We start from the raw sequence: 21,118 nt of genomic DNA on the forward strand, positions 1-21,118 counted from the left end.
ACTCAAGCCCTCCAGTCCCAGTAACATCCTGGCAAATCTTTTCTGCACCCTTTCCAGCTTTATAACATCCTTCTTACAGTATAGAGGGCTGCCTGACCTTTTGCTCTCTTTTTCCACTACATTTTTTTAAATATATGGACCCTGGATCAATTATCATCATGGGCACTAGCCTCCCCACCATCAAGGACATCTTCAAAAAGGAGGCATCCATCATGAGAGACCCTCCCCATCCAGGACATGCCCCCTTCTCATTGCCACGAAGTAGCAAACTTCACCACAGACATCAGTGATATAGCAGAGTCGGATTCTGAGAACAGTGCCCCACAGGACAGGCCGTTCAACCCATAATGTTGTGCTGAACCATTTTAGTTAGAGATCAAATGCCTAAACTAACCTAATCTCTTTCTTCCTACACAATATCCATACCCTTCCATTTTTCTCACATTCTCTACCTCTCACATACCTCTTATCTAAGAGCCTTTTAAATACCTCTATCATATTTGCCTCTTCTACCCAACGGTGCATTCCAGCCCCTGTCACTCCCTGTGTAATAAATTTGTCCCACACATCTGCTTTGAACGTACCCCTCCCCATCATATACCCTCTGTTATTAGACATTTTAACCTTGGGGGGAAAAAGATACTGTCCACTCTATCCATGCCTCTTATAATCTTATAAACCTCTATCAGATCTCCCCACAGCCTCTGCGGCTCCAGAGAAAGCAACCCAAGTTTGTCTAGCCTCTGATTATATATGCCCTCTAAACTAGGCAGCATCCTGGTGAATCTCTTCTGTACCCTCTCCAAACACTCCACGTACTTCCTATAAAAAGACAACTAGAACTACATGCAACACTATTTTTGGGACTTTGGGAGGTTGACATTATTTTCATTTGAGTTTAGGAGACTGAGGGGTCCTAACAGAGGTATGTAACACCATGAGGGACATGGGTAGGGTGAATACGCTGTCTTTTCCCCCCAGTGTTGAGGAATAAGAACTAGAGGACACAAGTTTAAGGTGAGAGGGGAGAGATTTAATAGGACCCCGAAGGGCAATGTTTTCCACATACAGGATGGTGAGTATATGGAATGAGCTGCCACAGGAAGTAGTTGAGGAAGGTACAATGGTATCATTTGCTGAGCTACGTCCCCTTCATGGCAAAGGCCCTCCAGAACACCACCTTTATCCGCAAGGCCATCAGGCAGGGATCAGCAGGGAACGTCCCACAGATACTGCGGGGTGGTTCCCTGAGCAGACAATCTACATCGCAGAGACCGATGGGCGTCAAGTGCTGCTAGGAGATCATTAACTCAGTTTTGGTGTGCCTGAAACTTGGCGGTCTCTCAAGACGTCGGGACGTCCATGGAGAAACACTGCTGACTGGCACATTCCGGGTTGTAGGAGGGACGCACTGAAGCTTGGAGTAGTCACTGCAAGGGCTCAGTGGTGAGGGGCCACAGTGTAAGGTTCTTCCACTGCTGGACAGAGAGAGCAGGGTTAGGTGAAGGAACTCCGCAGATATGGTGGTAGTGCACGACCCCAGGGAGCCATATAAATGGGAACAGTGTGATGTGAAAAACATTGTCCACAAACATAAGACTGAAAAGGCCTTCCGCTGTTTTAATTTTGTAAATACTTTATATAACAAATAAAATTTATTTTGGCTAGAGAAAAGATTATACTCTTAGCAGAACTAATTATTTACAAATCTTAAATAATTCTGCTCCCAACCTGGGAGGAAAGGCAAAGTTATCAGCTACCTGTATTATTTTTAATATATTCCTTCATTAAAGGACTCATGTCCCTTACTTAATACTTTCTGGTATGCCAGAGCTGCCTGACAGTAAGAGTCATGTACTATTGCAAACGGCCGGAAGAGGTCGATTGGTTCTGCTTGGAGAAGCGTTTCTGGAACTCCAAACTTGCTAGGAAAAGTTTGATTTCCAATCATAAATTGGTGGAGTCATTTCTCATTCAAGCATTTTCTGAAATATTGCAAAACATCTCTAAGGCTACGTTCCAGGTCAGATTCTTTCCATTTTAAACATGGCTGATGCCTGCAGACAGCCTTAAACTAAACATACCGCTGATCTGAAGAAATGTGCAGAATTTCAGACGGAAAGATCAATATTTTAAGGCACAAGAGGTAACAGCTGCTCTTGCAGACATTTTTGACCATGGTTTTCAGAAACCTGAACTCAAGAGACAGCAGGGGAACTATCCCAATAGGTAGTAAATATCTACCTACTTGGAGTAATCTGAAAATCTAAACATTCTTGCAGTAATCTGAAAAACTAGGTAGAATATAGACATCACAATCCTTCAGCTTCACAGCAGGGAAGACTTTTATGCAAATAGTTTGTTCTGACTGATAGTGGACCTGCATACAATGCTCCCACGGTCAACGTCTTCTGGATGGAGCACAAAACTATTTATTTCACTTCTTTTACGTTGCTTATGTCTGCTTTTCATCTTGAATGTGTTTCCGGAACTGTTGGAGTCTGTGATTTGCAGTTTGAAGATCATTTTGGTGATCCAGCACTTTGTTGTCTCCAAGGGGAGGCAGCGAGCGCGAAGCTCGGGGTAAGGAGGCTATGAGACGGGGCGTGAGCTGATGCTTAACTCCATTTCATAAATTAAAGCTTCCCTTGCTCACCGATTAAAGAGATGAGGGAGATTGAAATATCAAGGTGAGCACCAACTGCCTACCTTCTGATCACTGGTGGGATCGCTCTGCTGCCGGAGAGGGGAGCCTGTGTGTTCTGCCACACTGCCCAAAGGATGTTACCGAGGCTTTTCTGCATCTTGGATTTGGAAATGGATGTGGATTTGGACTATGGTCTATGAACTCTTTTCAGTATTTTTTATATCCTGTGCTTTAGGGGTCCAATGTTGCATTTTGCTCGGGGGACAGGTTTTTGGGGGGGGGGGGTTGTTGATGATCATGTTGCCATTCTTTTGTTTCTTCTTGGTTCCATGGCTATCTGGTGAAGAAGAATCTCAGAGTTACATACTTTGATAATAAATGAACCTTTTGAACCTTTGAACAACATCAACCACTAAAATTGCGGCAGGTAGCTTCAAAAATTATATTTATGACAAATTTTGTCCCACTATTTGAATAATGCAAGCCTGAACAATTTCACAACTTTCTTATGATCTAGATACCCATCAGTACACATGATGGAAGCTGGGCAATCGCCATCAGATTCCAATCTCTTACTCCGAATAAAGCAAAGAACATCTCCTTCAGTTTCTAGGATATAACGTTGGCAGGCCAACTCAGCACTGTTTGGGGTGACCATGAGAATCCTGTCACAACTTCCTTTATCAGATGGGATGCAACAGATCTCTGGTTTACAGCAAAACACTTGAAGCCTAAATATCATTGGCAGATGGCATCTTCAATCCAACTTTCAAACTGACTTACAATGCTCACACAGTGCTCAAAGATCAGCTCAGGATTTGACTCGTGCAGGCTTTTAAAGGATTGTTCACAAAACTTTCCACAAATTCACAGATCTGCATTGACTCCAGGCTCACCTTCTGAATGTAGGTGTTGTAAAGCTGATCTAGCAGGCTTTCGTCAGGAATATTTCAAATGTTGCTGTAGGACGTTCATTTTCCTTTTCTTCTTCCTCCTCTTCCTCACGGTTACTGTCATGGGGAATATATGACCATGTGTCTTCCCTGCAGAATCACAAGAGTGGAAATCTAACAATAAAGAGAATATTCCATCCTCTAATCCACCTTTCTTGGATCTTCCATTTTTTTGCAGATTTATTGATGTTTGTGTTATGACCATGTTTACCTGTCTTACCTATTTGCTTCTGGGGTTGTTCCATCACCAACTCACACTTATGCTCCTACTCCCTCCATCTCACACTAAACTCTTCACTTCGTCACTCAGGAGGCAGGATGGTCCAAGCTCCCCGTTCTCATCAGGAGGCAAATGCTGGAAACCATTAACAGCTAACGTCCTATGAACAACAAGCAGATAATTGGAGTTAGCATGTACATACCAATCATTGAATGTGAAGAAATATGGACATTGTGTATGCAGAAGAGATTAGTTTAATTAACTATCTGATTATTAATCTAATTGGTTTGGCTGAAGGGCGGTTTCCTGGGTTGTGTTGTTCTATGTTCTATAGAGACTTTGAAAAGACATTTAGATGGGCACATGAATGTGACACAGACATGAGTTACCAATGCAGAGATTCACCAGAAATACAGTTGCATATCATGAGAATATTGACACCCAATAAAAATTAATGATGAGAAATTAGGGATGGCACACCCAAGTTCCTGATACACCATGATTTGATGATGCCAAACTCAGATTTTCAAATGGTATATTTACATTATCACAAAAAGTTGAAGGGCAGAAAGTTACTGAACAATTGGGAAGAAATGGAGTACTCCCAATCTATTGATAAGGGAGTCTTTATAGGCTGCAAAATGGGAAAAAAGCTCTGGGAGTATGCTAATTAGGTTAAGTCAGAATACCAGCACATCTGCAAGAAAAGGAAATTGAGGCATCCAATTTTCCCTAAACAATTCCAGTGTATGAGCACCGCAGCATTGCATACACCTTCCTCAAACAATTCCAGTGTACAGGCACTGTAACACTGTCTACTCTGGCAGGGGTGGGAACCGGAGCAACAGGGCCAAGGATTGGGCAGTTGGTTTACAGGGACACAGTGTAGTGAGAGTGCTAGCAAGGAAAAGCTGAGATGACCAGGCAAAATTGCAATCAATGTAAAAGGGGGGACGAAATTGAAAAGGGTGATGGATACAGGACTGAAGGTGTTATATTTGAATGCACGTGGCATACGAAAAGGTAGATTAACTTACAGCATAGTTACAGATCGGCATGTATGACATTGTGGGCAACACTGAATTGGGGCTGGAAGATTATAGCTGGGAACTTAACATCCAAGGATACACACTGTATTCAAAGGACGGACAGGTAGGTAGAGGGGTTGGCTTGCGCTATTGGTAAAAAACAAAATCAAATCATTAGAAAGAGGTGACATGGGATCAGAAGGTGTAGAATAGTTGTAGGTAGAGCTAAGAAACTGCAAAGGTAAAAAGATATTGATGGGAGTTATATATATATCTCCCATTGTGGTCTACAAATTACAATGGGAGATAGAAAATTCATATCAAAAGGGCAACATTACAATAGGCATAGGGATTTCAATTGGGAAAATCAGGTTGATGCTGTATCCCAAGAGGGAGAATTTATAGAATGCCTATGAGCTGGCTTCTTAGAGCAGCATATACTTGAGCCCACTAGGGAATCAGCTATTCTGGATTGGGTATTGTATAATGAACCAGACTTGATTAGAGACCTTAAGGTAAAAGAACCCTTAAGGCCTGAAATTTGAGAAGGCGAAGCTGAAGTCAGATGTATCGGTATTACAGTGGAGTGCAGGGAATTACAGAGGCATGAGGGATGTATAGCTTTACTTATGCACTGGGCCCACAGTCCGCTGAAAGCACCTGCCACAGTCTGAATTTCCCTCGAAGACCATCTTGAACAAACTGGCTCTCTCAGGGGTACTGGCCCTTCCTCATTGCAGCCATTCATCTGCACAAAGTACTTCTTGTAACGGGGACTCCCCTTCAGCATGGCATTCTGCGGCATCTTACCTTGTGCCCTGCTCCACGGCTCCTGCCAAAAGGACCCCAAGTCACTCTACTACCCTTCAGAAATCTCTTCCTGCCCAGCTGGCTAGAAACTTCGCTACATCTCACAATCCTGTTTGGCTGGTGCAACATTCCTAAGTCAGACAACATGGCTCCTTATCTTTAGCCGAAACCAAAACACTCTTACTAGTAGAACAGTCTGCTCTTACAGAAAACTGATAAAATAAAATACCTCATAACATAGAAGAAGAAATCTTTACCAGGGCATTACACAAGGCACTGGAAAAGCCTCACTTGGAATATTGTGAGGAGTGTTGGACACACAGCCAGTTAGCCCACTGCTCCCGATGTTCCGTCTTCACTTTTGCTACCTTATATGCCCTTTTCTTGGCTCCTTAACTTCCTTTGTCAGAGGACACAACCTCAGAATAGAGGGACACCCTTTTAGAATGGAGATGGGGAAGAATACCTTTAGTCAGCAAGTGGTGAATCTGTGGAATTCATTGCCACAGGCAGCTGTGGAGGCCAAGTCTTTATGTATATTTAAGGCAGAGGTTGATAGATTCTTGATTGGTCAGGGCATGAAGGGATATGGGGGGGGGGGGAGTGGAGAGGCAGGAGGTTGGGGCTGAGAGGAAAAGTCGATCAGCCACGATGAAATGGTGGAGCGGACTCGAAGTGCCAAATGGCCTAATTCTGCTCCTATGTCTTATAGTCTTATAACAGGGCAGCATTACCCCACATTGGCAGGATCTGTAGCATGTCTCTCTATCCCTCCCCTCCACATCACTAAGACCCAACATAGACGAGGAGACCCCCTCCTTGCACCGGAGCCTCATCCATCACGGCCATCTGTGCCTCCCAATTGCAAGCTATTTTAAACTAGCTCCCTGTTACAATGCTGCCCCATCTGTCCTCAGCCTCTTTCTCTGCCAAGAGAGACCAAACACAAACTACTGGAAGAGTTCCTCATTTTATGGAGTCTTTGAACTCTACAACACAGAAACAGGCCCTTCAGACCATCTAGTCCGTGGTGAACCATTAATCCGCCTAGTCTCATCAACCTGCACCTGGACAATAACCTTCCACACCCTCTCATCCATGTACCTATCCAATGTTTTCTTCAATGTTCAAATCAATCCCAATTTCACCATTTGCACTGGCAGCTCATTCCACACTCTCACCATTCCCTGAGTGAAGAAATTCCCCCTCATTTCCCCTTTCACCCTTAACCCATAGCCTCTAGTTCTAGTCTTACCCAACCTTTGTAGAAAAAGCCTGCTTATATTTACCTTATTTATAGCCTTATAATTTTGTATACCTTAATCAAATCTCCCCTCAAAAGTCTGCGTGGGTGGTCTACAACACTCTACCTCCCTTATTTGGCCCCATGGTCCACCTTCTGTTCTCAGATTCCATGATCTCGAGTCCAACGTGTCACCGCAAAGTCTGTGCCTCTATCTCCGCCCGCCCAACATCTTTCTTCGTATGTGTCGACCGATCCCTTGCCGGCGCTGGTCCCATTCCTCCCACCACTTTCCAATCGTTTTCTTCTGCTCTCGTCAGCTGTCCATTCTCCTCCTCAGATGCTACCTGACTCGCAGAGTTCTCCCAGCAGTTTGTCGCTGGCAGCACGTGGAGAACCCTCAGTTCGATTACGAGCTTTTATGATTTTTTAATAAATGGAACGGTATCCACAACCTTATTGATTTATTCATAGCAATTTAAACCATACACGGTGTAACCTTCTAATGTGTGAGAAAGACATCCGCTTTTTACAATCTACTCCCAGTGTGACCCGATTAACTGACCGGCGACTACGAGTTGAACCAGTCCCGTTTCTCACCGTCACTCTGCGTTGGGGAACCGCAGGTTATAAAATCACACCTCAGTGCCCGAGATACTACAGATTCGGGGTGTTTGTCACTCTAACATCATTACATCGGCCGGACCGCTTAATGCTCTGTCCTCAGCAAGGTCAGCAGAATGATTCTCCCCCCAGACAATCCCACTTGCGACCCAGCCCGAGCCCGAGCCGGGCTGTTTCTGTCTATGTAATTCCCCGGGGCCCCACTAGGGGGTAGTCGGGCTCGGCGGAGTCACGTGGCGCCGATTGGGCCTTGAACCTGGAGCGCGAGCGTTAAAGGGGAGGGTGGGAAGTCGGCCAAAATTGCTCCCCGTCCTCGCACAGGCTGAGACCTGCATCACTTCTCTCCAGACGGTCTGATCCGCTCCGGGCGGCGGAGAGCGGGGACACACCGGTCGGTGCAGGAGTTGGATCGCCCCGTCAGTGAGCGGTTTGTACCGAGATCCTCGGCCCCCGAACCTGAGAGACCCTAGTCTCCAGAGCCGCAGACAGCAGTTTCACTTCTGAATCTCCCATTTTATTTTAATTGTTCAGGCCCAGCTGCATCATCCTCAGAGATCATCCCTGAGGATCTATCCTGGGCCCAACATACCCATGCAGCTACAAAGAAGGCAGGACAGCAGCCGTATTTCATAGGAGTTTGAGGAGATTTGTTATGTCACCAAAGACTCTTTGACAGAAAAATTTCCTCAGATGTGCCTTGGAGACCTTTCTAACTGTAAACAGCATCTGGCAGGAAGGGGCCACCACTACAGGGGACTGGAAAAGCTGCAGAAAGTTGTGAACTCAACCCGCTCCATCATAGGCACTTGCCTCTCAAGCATCCTGGGCATCTTCAAGGGTAAAATTGATTGAAGTTAGCGTGAATTATTTAAAGGGAAATCTTGCCTGACATATCTTTTGGAATTCTTTGTGGAAATAACAGGCAGAATAGACACAAAGGAGAGTCAGTGAGAGTTGTGTACTTGGATTTTCAGAAGGCCTTTGACAAGGTGCTGCACATGAGACAGCTTTACAAAATAGGAGCCCATGGGATTACTGGAAAGATACTAGTATGGATAGACGATGGATTTACTGGCAGGAGGCAAAGAGTGGAAACAAAGGGGTCTTTTTTCATTGGCTGCTGGTGACCAGTGGTGTTCCACAGAATCAGTATCACCAGCATGTGACATGAAATTTGTTAACTTAGCAACAGCAGTTCAATGCAATACATAGTCTAGCAGAGAGAAAAAAATTATAAATAAGATAAAAAAATAAATAAACAAGTAAATCAATTACAGTATATGTATATTGAATAGATTTTAAAATATGCAAAAACAGAAATACTGTATACTAAAAAAAAGTGAGGTAATGTCCAAAGATTCAATGTCCATTTAGGAGTCGGATGGCAGAGGAGAAGAAGCTGTTCCTGAATCACTGAGTGTGTGCCTTCAGGCTTCTGTACCTCCTACCTGATGGTAACACTGAGAAAAGGGCATGCCCTGGGTGCTGGAGGTCCTTAATAATGGATGCTGCCTTTCTGAGACACCGCTCCCTGAAGATGTCCTGGGTACTTTGTAGGCTAGTACCCAAGATGGAGCTGAGTAGCTTCTTTCAATCTTCTGCAGCAGCCCCTCCACACCAGACAGTGATAGAGCCTGTCAGAATGCTCTCCACGGTACAACTGTAGAAGTTTTTCAGTGTATTTATTGACATGCCAAATCTCTTCAAACTCCTAATGAAGTAAAGCTGCTGTCTTGCCTTCTTTATAACTACATCGATATGTTGGGACCAGGTTAGATCCTCAGAGGTCTTGACAACCAGGAACTTGAAACTGCTCACTCTCTCCACTTCTGATCCCTCTGTGAGGATTGTATGTGTTCCCTCATCTTACTCTTCCTGAAGTCCACAAACAGCTCTTTCGTCTTACTGCCAGGTTGTTGCTGTGGCAGCACTCCTCTAGTTGACATATCTCACTCCTGTGCGTCCTCTCGTCACCAACTGAGATCCTACCAACAATGGTTGTATTGTTAGCAAATTTATAGATGGTGTTTGAGCTATGCCTAGCCACACAGTCATGTGTATATAGAGAGCAGAGCAGTGCGCTACGCACACACCCCTGAGGTGTGTCAATGTTGATCATCAGCGAGGAGGGTAAGTTATCACCAATTCGCACAGATTGTGACCTTCTGGTTAGGAAGTCGAGGATCCAATTGCAGAAGTGGGTACAGAGGCCCAGGTTCTGTAACTTCTCCATCAGGATTGTGGGAATGATGATGTTAAATGCTGAGCTATAGTCAATGAACAGCATCCCGATGTAGGTGTTTGTCTTGTCCAGGTGATCTACAGCAGTGTGGAGAGCCATTGAGACTGTGTCTGCCGTTGACCTATTGTGGCGATAGGCAAATTGCAATGGGTCCAGGTCCTCGCTGAGGCAGGAGCTGAATCTAGTCATGACCAACCTCTCAAGGCATTTCATCACTGTCGATGTGAGTGCTAGTGGGCGATAGTCATTAAGGCAGCTCAGATTATTCTTCTTAGACACTGGTACAGTTGTTACCTTTTTGAAGCAAGTGGGAACTTCCACTCGTAGCAGTGAGAGGTTGAAAATGTCCTTGAATATTTCCTCTAGCTGTTTGGCACAGGTTTTCAGAGCATTACCAGGTACTCCATGGGGATCTTCTGCCCTGCGAGGGTTCACTTTCTTTAAAGACAGCCTAACATCGGCCTCTGAGATGGAGATCATCAGGTTATCAGGTGCAGCAGGGATTTTCACAGCTGTAGTTGTGTTCTCCTTTTCAAATCGTGCATAGAAGATGTTGAGTTCATCTGGTAGAGAAGCATCACTGCCATTCATACTATTGGGCTTTGCTTTGTAGGAAGTAATGTCCTGCAAATCCTGCCAGAGTTATTGTGCATCTGATGTCGCCTCCAACCTTGTTCAAATTTGTCTCTTCGCCCTTGAAATAGCCCTCTGCATATCATACCCGGTTTTCTGGCACAGGCTTGGGTCTCCAGACTTGAATGCCACAGATCTAGCCTTCAGCAGATGGCGTACCTCCTGGTTCATCCACAGCTTTTAGTTTGGGAATGTACAGTAAGTCTTTGTGGGCACACACTCATCCACACAGGTTTTAATGAAGTCATTAACAACTGCAGCAGACTCATCCAGGTTTGAAGATGAATCTCTGAATATTTCTTCTTTTTTCTTTGTTACTGTGTATGTAATCAAAAGGGCTTCTTTTGTTTTGTTAAAAGCAGGAATGTTTCTTTGTTGCAAGAGAGTGCTGGGAGAATTGTATTCCTTTGTAAACCAAATGGGGATTAATGTTCTTTCTTCTGAGTCTGTAAGCTTTTGTTGACGGGCTTTTGTGGAGATCGGCGCGAGGGGGTTGAGAGAGAGGACGCAATGCTGTAAGCTGGGCGAGGATCGGACCCCAAGCGGGGGTCCGAGGCCGGGAGGTACTCCGAGGAGGAGGGATGAAGCTAGATGTGCTTGGTTGACCACTCGGAGGGTCCTGAGCTGCGAGTCGAGGACTTCGGAGGGTCCTGAGCTGCGAGTCGAGGAGTTCGGAGGGGATCGAATGGTGGCCAGAAGACTTCAGTAATTGAGCTCCAACGGTTGTGCATGAAGTGGTTTGGACTTTGATAAGTTTGGCGCCTTTTCTTTATTTTTTTCTCTTCATATATACTGTATCGTTATTAATCACTTAGTTATAGTAACCTTTATAAATTGTACTCATTTAATCGCTTATGGTGTACTGTCTGTTTTTGGGCGAGGCGGGGACATCACACAGCATCCACACCAGCTGATTACCCAGTTTGGAGGGGCCGAAGGCTGCTCCCCCTAGACGAGAACGAGCTGAGCGAGCCTGAGGCAACCCAGGGGGTTACAATGAAGTCATTAACAACTGCAGCAGACTCATCCAGGTTTGAAGATGAATCTCTGAATACAGTCCAGTCCACCAATTCAAAGCTGTCCTGTAGGTGCTCCTGTGCTTCCCTTGTCCATACTTTCTTGGTTCTCACTGCTGGTGCTGCAGTCTTCAGTCTCTGCCTGTACTCAGGGAGTAGAAGTACAGCCAGGTGATCAGACTTCCTGAAGTGAGGGGGTGGAATAGCATGGTAGGCATTCTTGATGGTGGTATAACAATGGTCCAGTGTGTTTCCACTGGTATTGCAAGTGATCTGTTGATGGTAGTTGCTTAGTGATTTTTTCAGACTGGCCTTGTTAAAATCTCCCAAAACAATGGTGAAGGCGTTAGGGTGCGCTGTTTCGTGCATGTTGATCTCATTGCTCAGATCATCTGAAGCCTGCTTGACATTGGCCTGAAGTGGAATGTAAACTGCTACCAAAATGACCCTGGAGATCTCCTGTGTAGTTAAAAAGGACGGCACTTAACTGCTAGATATTCCAGGTCTGGTGAGCAGAAACTGGCACAGCACTGATACATTCGTGCACCAAGAAAAGTTGATCATGAAGCATACCCGTCCACCTCTCCTTAGATCTATAGATCTATCCTGACAGTGTGTAGTAAACCCGTCAGTCTGAAGCGCTGCTCCAGTACGGAAGGGGTTAACCAGGATTCCGTGAAACAAAGGATACACGTGGTCCTAATGTCGCTCTGATTCAGCACCCCGGCTCTGAGATCATCGATTTTATTCACCAGAGACTGCACGTTCGCCAGCAAGATAGTCAGTATTGGGAGTTTGAAACCCCTTTTCTGTAAGTGCACTTGTAACCAAACCCCCTTCTACACCTGTGCTGCCTCTGAGCTGCCTTCTGTGGGCACTTCTGACCACAATTAGTGTTGTTTCTGTCGGTTTTAAGCAGGGATAGTTTGTTTAAACGCATTAAGACATCTTTGTTTACTGTACTGACCTTAGAAGGAGCTGTACTTTTTAGCTGTATCGGGCTGAAACAGGAATATTTCTTTCTTTCTAAATCTTTTTATTATTATTAGTAATATGGACAGAATACAAATGATATATTGATAAAGAAATTACCAACATACAAATTCCATTACATATGAAAAAAACATACAAAATAGTTCCAATATAAATGAGTTTACCAAGACATAAGCCATAAAATATATGTATGAACATGGTAAGTCTAAATATTTCATAATATATTATATAAAAAAACAGAAAAAAGAAAGAAAAAAAACAAAAAAAAATATAATTATAAATATAAAAAATATTTAATTGTATCCATTGAGGGCAGTAATTTGGATGATGGAATTGATGGCTTTCTGGCCAAGTTTGTGGATGATGAGAAGATAGGTGGAGGCATAGATGGTGTGGAGGAAGCAGAGAGACTGTGGGACTTAGACAGATTGGGAGAATGGGCAAAGAAGTGGCAGATGGAATGTAGTGTAGTGAAGTAAGTGTATGGTCTTGTACTTTGGTAGAAGGAAAAAAGATGTAGACTATTTTCTAAATGAGAATAAAATTAAAAAAATTGAGGTGCATAGGGAATTGGGAGTCCTGTGCAGGATTCCTTGACGGTTAAGTCAGTGGTAATGAAGGCAAATGCAATGTTAGCATTTATTTTGAAAGGACTTGAATATAAGAGCAAGGATGTAGTGTTGAGGCTTTAGAAGGCATTGGTCAGACTGCATTTGTAGTATGCTGTGCAGTTTTGGACTCCTTATCTAAGAAAAGTTGTGCTGGCATTGGAGAAGGTCCAGAGAAGCTTCATAAGAATGATTCTGGGAATGAAAGGGTTAATGTATGAGAAGCATTTGATAACTCCGGGGCTGTACTGAAAGTTCAAAGTACATAAATTATCAAAGTATGTACACAGTATGCAACCTTGAGATTTGTCTTCTTGCAGACAGGTGCAAGCAATGAAATAGAGTAGAACCCATTTAAAGGAAAGCCCCATACAACAAGACCATCAGACATGCAGAAATAAAGGAACAATCACGCAAACAGGAAAAGCAAACAAGTAACACACAAAACATTAATCAAGCTGGAGACTCCAAAAAGTGAGTCCACGGCTGCAAGCCGCTGACTGCGAGTGAATCCACTCTAGGGGCCAATGGTCACGGTCACAGCCACTGAGCCAGTACTGTCCTTGGCTTGAGACCACAGCTGCAGATCCAGTTCCTCACTGAAGCGCCTCAGTCAAATCGCACAAATAGTAAAGTGTGTTCTGCTCTGCGGACATTAAATATCAAACCGCGGCTGAAAGTGAGTCCCCAGCCATGAACCACGAGCAATGAGACGTTGAGGTGAGCAAACTTAGCAGCACTGGACACAAGAGTCCTATACCTTCCGGTGACAGGAGCGAGTCAGAAACCGGTCAGACACAGGCAGACTGCGCTGAACACCCGTTCTGCTCTCGCCACCATTGGTTTTTACCCTGCTTGGCACTTCAATCGGCACACTGTAATGGAGCCGACCACAGGCTTGTATCCTACCATTAGGAATCAATGCAGCTTACAACCTCAGCAACGGCCATAGCTGTACTCCACACCGAATCCCCACAGAAGTGCCAGATCATTCAATCAGCCCAAAAGTACATTCTTCAAAGGGAGGTTACAGGCTGCAATTGATCCCAGTTCAGAAAAAGAATACCCTGTAGTTTTGTAAGCTATTTATAAGATATCCCTATTGGTTACTGGCGCCATCTTGCTGGAAGTTTAGGAGAATAAAGGGAGATTTCACTGAAACCTATTAAACATTGAAAGGCCTAGATCGAGGGGATGTGCAGGAGATGTTTCCGACAGGGTGTGAGTCTCTAGGATGAGAGGGCACAGACTCAGATAAGAGGGATGCTTACTTAGAACAGAGATGAGGAGGAATTTCTTTAGCCAGAGGGTGGTGAATCTGTGGAATTCGTTGCCACAGGAGGCTGTGGAGGCCAGGCCATGCAATATATTTAAGGTGGAGGTTAATTAGTTCTTCATTGGTCAGGGTGTCAAATGTCAGGGGGAAAGGTAGGAGAATAGAGTTGACAGGATAATAAATCAGCCTTGATGGAGTGGCAGAGCAGACTCAATGGACTGAATGGCCTAAATGTGCTCTTTGTGGTCTAAGTGGGCAAGGTCTTTAATGAGTACTTTGTATCTGTATTTACTAAGCAGGTCATGGAGAGGTAGCTTGATAATATATGGCATGTTCATCACAAAGAGGAGATGTTGAAATATTAACGTGGATTAGACCCTAGGTCCTGATGTGATTTATCCTGGGATACCAAGGAAGGAAAGAGTTGAGATTGCTGGGGCCTTGAGGAACCCTGTGGATCAAGCAAAGCCTTATTTGGTTCCATGCTCCTCCCTCTGATCAGATTCCATCATCTTCAGCTCTTGTAGCCTCTCACTATTACCTCTCATCTTCAGTCACTATTCCTACTCTCCCCTCCTCACCTGGATCTGCCTATGATTTCTTATCTCTTGATCTGCTTCCATCCTCCAGCTCTTTACACTGACCATCTCCTCTCTACCTTTCAATCCAGGCGAAGGTTCTCGGCCCAAGACATCGACTGTAGATGCTATATTATCTGCTGAGGTCCTCCAGCGTGTTGTCTGTTGCTATATTGAAGCAGAGTGAGGTAGTGTCCATCCATTTAGGAATCGGATGGCAGAGGGGAAGAGGCTGTTCCTGACTCACTGAGTGTGTGTCTTTGGGCTTCTGTACCTCCTACTTGATGGTAACAGTGAGAAAAATACATTCCCTGGGTGCTGGAGGTCCTTATTAATGGATGCTGCCTTTCTGAGACACCGCCCCTTGAAGATGTCCTGGGTACTTTGTAGGCTAGTACCCAAGATGGAGCTGACTAAATTTACAACCCTCTGCAGCTTCTTTCTGTCCTGTGCAGTAGCCCCCTTCCCCCACCTCCACTATACCAGACAGTGATGCAGCCTGTCAGAATGCTCTTCATGGTACATCTATAGAAGTTTTTAAGTATATTTGTTGATATGCCAGATCTCTTCAAACTCCTAATGAAGTGCAGCCATTGTCTTGCCATCTTTATAACTACGTCGATATGTTGGGACCAGGTTAGATCCTCAGAGATCTTGACACCCAAGAACTTGAAACTGCTCACTCTCTCCACTTCTGATCCCTCTATGAGGATTGGTATGTGTTCCTTCGTCTTGCCCTTCCTGAAGTCCACAATCAGCTCTTTCGTCTTACTGACGTTGAGTGTCAGGTTGTTGCTGTGGCACCACTCCTCTAGTTGGCATATCTCACTCCTGTATGCCCTCTCATCACTCTCTGAGATTCTACCAACAATTATTGTATTGTCAGCAAATTTATAGATGGTGTTTGAGGTATGCCTAGCCACACAGTCATGTGTATATAGATGCAATAGGCTAAGCACACACCCCTGAGGTGCACCAGTGTTGATCGTCAGCAAGGAGGAGATGGTACCACCAATCTGCACAGACTGTGGTCTTCTGGTTAGGAAGTCGAGGATCCAATTGCAGAGTGAGGTACAGAGGCCCAGGTTCTGAAATTTCTCAATCAGGATAGTGGGAATGATGGTATTAAATGCTGAGCTATAGTTAATGAACAGTATCCTGACATAGGTGTTTGTGTTGTCTAGGATGTAATGCAAGGATATAATGTTGAAACTTTAGAATGCACCGGTGAGGCCTCACTTGGAGTATTGTGAGCTGTTTTGGGCCCTTTATCTTAGAAAGGATGTATTGAAACTGGAGAAGGTTCATGGAAATGATTCCAGGATTAAATGGCTTGAGATATGGAGAGTGTCTGATTACTCTGGGCCTGTATTCACTAGAATTCAGCAGAATGAAGGGTGACCTCATTGAAACTTATTGAATGGTGAAAGACCTTGATAAAGTAGATGTGGAGAGGATGTTTCCTGTGGTGGGAGAGTTAAAGACTAGAGGACACAAGCTCAGAATAGAGCACCATCCTTTTAGAATGGAAATGAAGAGGAATTTCTTTAGCCAGAGAGTGGTGAATCTGTGGACTTCTTTGCCACAGGCAACTGTGGAGGCCAACTATTTATGTACATTTAAGGTAGAGGGTGATAGATTCTTGATTGGTCTGGGCATGAACAGTTACAGGGAGAAGAGAGGAGATTGGGACAGAGAGGAAAAATTGGATCAGCCATGATGAAATGGTGGAGCAGACTCGATGGGCCAAATGGCCTAATCCTGCTCCTATATCTTGTGGTCTTATGGTTTAAAAAAGAAACACCAACACACTTAACAAGGTAGTCTTCAGGAACAAAGCTCTGCGTGATTGTTCATCCTTGGACAAAGGCAATAGCTAGGAGAAGCTGAGAGCTAATAGGTAGAAAAAACCTAATGAGAGGATAGTAGATTATGGAATTGAAAGAAGGAGTGGGGAACCAGCAGGAGGTGATAGGCAGGAGAAGAGGTGAGAGAGCCACCACAATAATGAAAAAGAAGGGTTGGGAATGTGGAAGAAAAAGTAAAATAGAAGGGAGTGTTACTGGAAGTTGAGAAGTGTCTCGGACCAAAACGTCGACTGTTTACTCTTTTCCATTTATGCTGCCTGGCCTGCTGAGTTCCTCCAGTATTTTGTGTGTTTTTCTTTGGATTTCCAGCATCTGCTGATTTTCTTGCGTTTCAGAATTTGAGAGGTGCTCCTCCAACATGCATCTAGCCTTATTGTGGCAGTAGAGGAGGCCATGGACAGGCAAGTTGTGGCAATGGCAAGTGTCCACCAGGAGACCCCGACAGTTGTGGCGGATGAAGTGAAGATGCTCAACCACCAGATTTTCCTACTCTTTTCAGCCCATAGTCTCTTCCACCTATCGCTTCCTAGCTTCTCACATCGTACTCATTCATTCTCCATCCCACACCTACCTATCATCCCCCTTCAACTTTTAATCATGTATTTATAGCCAACTTGTGTTCTTCTCCCCTCACCCTACTTCTTTTAGTTCTATGAACAAACCAATACAACCTGTAACTTCTACAATGAGGGTGTTAAGTACACAGAGAGACAATGACTATTCTCATTGTTCTTATATTTCAATGATGACTAATTCACATGTATGTGGACATCAAACTAATGAGGAAATCATACTGCACATGCAACACAATCATTTATCCTCCCGCTTCACTTACAGTATTCTAATTTTATTCAGACATAACACAAATGTTGACCCTTCCTGCCAAACGAATCCCCGTAAATTTCAACCTAGTCCCAGTTACACCCATGTTTATTTAGTTTATTGAGATAAACACAGAATAGGCCCTTCCGGCAATGCTCCGATTTAACGCTAGCGTAATCACAGGACGATTTAGAATAAACAATTAACCTACCAACAGCTTGGTCTTTGGATAGTGGGAGGAAACAAGAGCATCCAGAGGAAACCCACATGATCATGGAGAGAATGTGTAGGCTCCTTACAGGCAGCAGCAGGAATTGAACTCGGGTCATTGGAACTGTAAAGCCTTGAGCTGACCACAATGCTACCCTGCCACCCCAATGGCCATGATCAAATAACCTACTAATCCATATGTCTTTGGAAAGTGGTGGGAGTAAACCGGAGCACCTGGAGGAAAGAAACATACTTGTGGAGAGAGCACACAAACTCATTTCATACAGTGACAGTTTTATAATAGAATTTATTTAGCTTCTCAATTTCCAGAATCCATGAAAAAGCACAGTGTTACATACCCCTTGGGTATCTTGTGACTGTCTTATTACCATGATATAATTGAGTATCTGGTGAGCATGATGTAATGGTCTTGTGATGCTGGGGGTGATGTAATTTCCTGCCAGTGTGAGGTCACATGGTGCAATTTTCCTGCCAGCGTGAGGTCATGTGATGACCTGTTCCAACAGGTATAAAACGGGAAAGTCCTGCTGTGACGCAGGTTAGTTCGTTGTTTAATTTGTCAGTTACTCCATTATGCTGCGTATTCATCTCATGACGCAGTTTTGTTTTACTTTATCTTAAGTCTCAAAGGTTATTGCCAGCAGTTTTGCCAAATGTTGCCAGTTTTGGCTTGATCTACCTTTGCAATTCAGTTGGAGAGTGAAGCATTTACTGAAGTACGGAAACCCAAAGGATCCAGTAAAGTTTGTGTCTTCGGTGGTTTAATACAGGATCAACCTTATTGGATCTTCATTCAGGAAATAGTAACCCGCATCCAAGATAACCCCTGCCTGTAAGAGCAGAAAGGGTTGGGGCAGTGTTATTCACCAAGGAAAAGGTCAGTTATCATCTTTCGGGCAAGGCATATTTCAGCTGGGATTAGCAGAAACGTCACATCGAGGAATTCGTTACTTCAGGAAAGTCTCTCCTAATTGACTGTATAAATCATCTGGACTTTTGCATTTACCACTTTAAGAACTGTGTTCACATTTATCGCTTTAAGAACTGCTCGAGTTGCTGTATAGCAGTTACCTTCCGGTTAAGTTAGTCATTTGTTTACTTTTCCTTTTTGTTGAGCAGAGTTAAATAAATGTTTGTTATAAAAAAAAACCCGTCTCAATTCTATATTCATTGTTGCCGGAGATGTACCGTAACAACAGAAATTATAGTTTATAAAAAATGAAAGATACAAGATGAAAGGTCCTGAGAAAGGACCTCAGCCTGAAATGTCGACTGTTCATTCCTCTCCGTAGATGTTGCCTGACCTGCTCAGTTCCTACAGCATTTGTGTTACTCATAAAGGGCAATTGCACATTTGCTTCAGAAGAGGAATTTAAGGATCATTCCAGATGGACAAATGTCAATTTATCGCACAATTCCTGACTCCGCATCGCATGCATATTATGAAACTCCTCACTGAAGCCCACACCATGATAGATGAACAATTTTGAGGTAGATCTCCACCTTGTTGCTGGTCTGTCTTTTCCAGGGTCTGGAAAAGTGTCTGGGTCCATTCCCTCGTCAATCTGCCAAGTAATTGACTGGGTGAAGAAGGTGGTTTAATGCTACAGTGAGTGAAACTGGTAAAAGGCAGCTCCTGAACACATTGCACTACCTTTCTGAGTCTCAGTATTGCAGACTGGCTCAGGCAGCACTGGAATCTGTGGAAGTACATTCTAGGCATTAGGGCTGACCTTGGTACAATGCACAGTCCTGCCTCATGTCATTGAGCTCTACGATACAATAAAGCACTTCGACTTGGAGAGCTGCTATATTGAGTGCAAAGGACTCCAGTGGCTGGTACCCTGGCTGCACAAGGCCCAAGAGTTGCAACTGGGGGACAACACCCTGAAACATTCAAGAGTGAAACTGTTGTAATGGCTCAGAGAAACCCAGACTGTACATGCCACAGAGACTCAAGCTGGGGTATAATGGTCTCACAGACTCTGGTGCCAAGGATCTAAACACAAACTCTTCACTGACCGAGCTAGGCCTGGGTATTAATAAATTGGGAGACTCAGGAGTGAAGCTGGTGTCCATGGATCTGGAAAGCAGAATACAGGGGCAATGGTTGTGCAATATTGGTCTCTCAGATTCTGATACCAAGGATCTCAGTACAAACCACTCAGAATCAGGTTTAATATCACTGGCATATGTCATGAAATCTGTTATGCAGTAGCAATACACTGCAATACATAATAAAAACTGAATTGCTGTAAGTATTTATATAAAGTTAAATTAAATAAGTAATGCAAAATGACTGTGTGCCTTCAGGCTCTTGTACCTCCTCCCTGAGGGTAGCAATGAGAAGAGGGCATGTCCTGGGTGATGGGGATCCTTGATGGTGTATGCTACCTTTTATGTACCTGTACTCCCAGATTCCTCCGTTCTACTGCATTCCTCAGTGGTCCTACCACTTACCTTGTATGTTCTACCTTGGTTTGACCTTCCAAAGTGCAATAACTCACACTTGTCCGCATTAAACTCCATCTGCCATTTTACAGCCCATTCCTCCAACTGGTCCAAATCCCTCTGCATAATAGCAACTACCCTCACTTCTACCTCCTGACTCTCAGAATTCTGGCATATTGCTAGTGTCTTCCATAGTGAAGACTGATGCAAAATACTTGTTAAGTTTGTCCACTGTTTCTTTGTTCTCCATTACTACCTCTCCAGCATCATTTTCCAATGGTCCGATATCCACTCTCACCTCTTTTTCACTGTTTATACATCTGAAAAGCTTTTGGAATCCTCTTTTATATCTGGCTAGCTTATCTTCATGTTTTTATCTTTATATCTTTCCTAGTTGCCTTCTGTTGGTATTTAAAAGCTTCCCAATCTTTTGACTTCCCACTAATTTTTGCTATATTACACGCCTTCTCTTTTGTTTTCATGCTGCCTCTGACTTCCCTTGTCCACTACAGTTGCCTTATCAATCAAATCAAAAATCAAAACCAAATCAAGTTTAATTATCATTCAATCGTAATAGATACTGTGGCGGCTCATTTCCTAGCGTATGCGAACCGACTCACAATTAGATAGCCTACGGGGGTTTGCGAGCACAGAGCTTTGGAGCCTCTTCGCCATGGGGGGCCGGTTGACAGAGGCTTAAAAGTGAGGCTGAAGTTTTCGAATAAAGTTTTTTCCTTCGACTGCAGTTACCGACTCCGTGTCGTAATTTTAGCGCTGCTTGTAGCACACCGCTACAATACCACAAATGAGACATCATTTCTCTGGGACCAAGGTGCAAACACAAATAGAATAGCACATTCAAAGTAGCAAGCAAA

The 21,118-nt window shown here is 44.0% G+C and overlaps 1 protein-coding gene across 2 annotated transcripts in view; it reads right to left on the reverse strand.

Moving 5' to 3' along the window:
• Nucleotides 1-541: 541 nt before the first annotated feature.
• Nucleotides 542-21,118, reverse strand: part of LOC132402641 (histone H2B 1/2-like) — a 164,152-nt gene continuing 143,575 nt past the window's right edge. For both annotated transcript variants that reach the window (XR_009515023.1, XR_009515022.1), the window contains 3 exons: nt 3,821-3,980; nt 3,544-3,690; nt 542-2,984 (listed from right to left, as the gene is read on the reverse strand). The gene's annotated coding sequence lies outside the window, so the exon portion shown is untranslated. The remainder of the gene's footprint in view (nt 2,985-3,543; nt 3,691-3,820; nt 3,981-21,118) is intronic.

This window comes from Hypanus sabinus, chromosome 12 (assembly GCF_030144855.1).
Source record: "Hypanus sabinus isolate sHypSab1 chromosome 12, sHypSab1.hap1, whole genome shotgun sequence".
NCBI classification, from domain to species: Eukaryota; Metazoa; Chordata; class Chondrichthyes; order Myliobatiformes; family Dasyatidae; genus Hypanus; species Hypanus sabinus.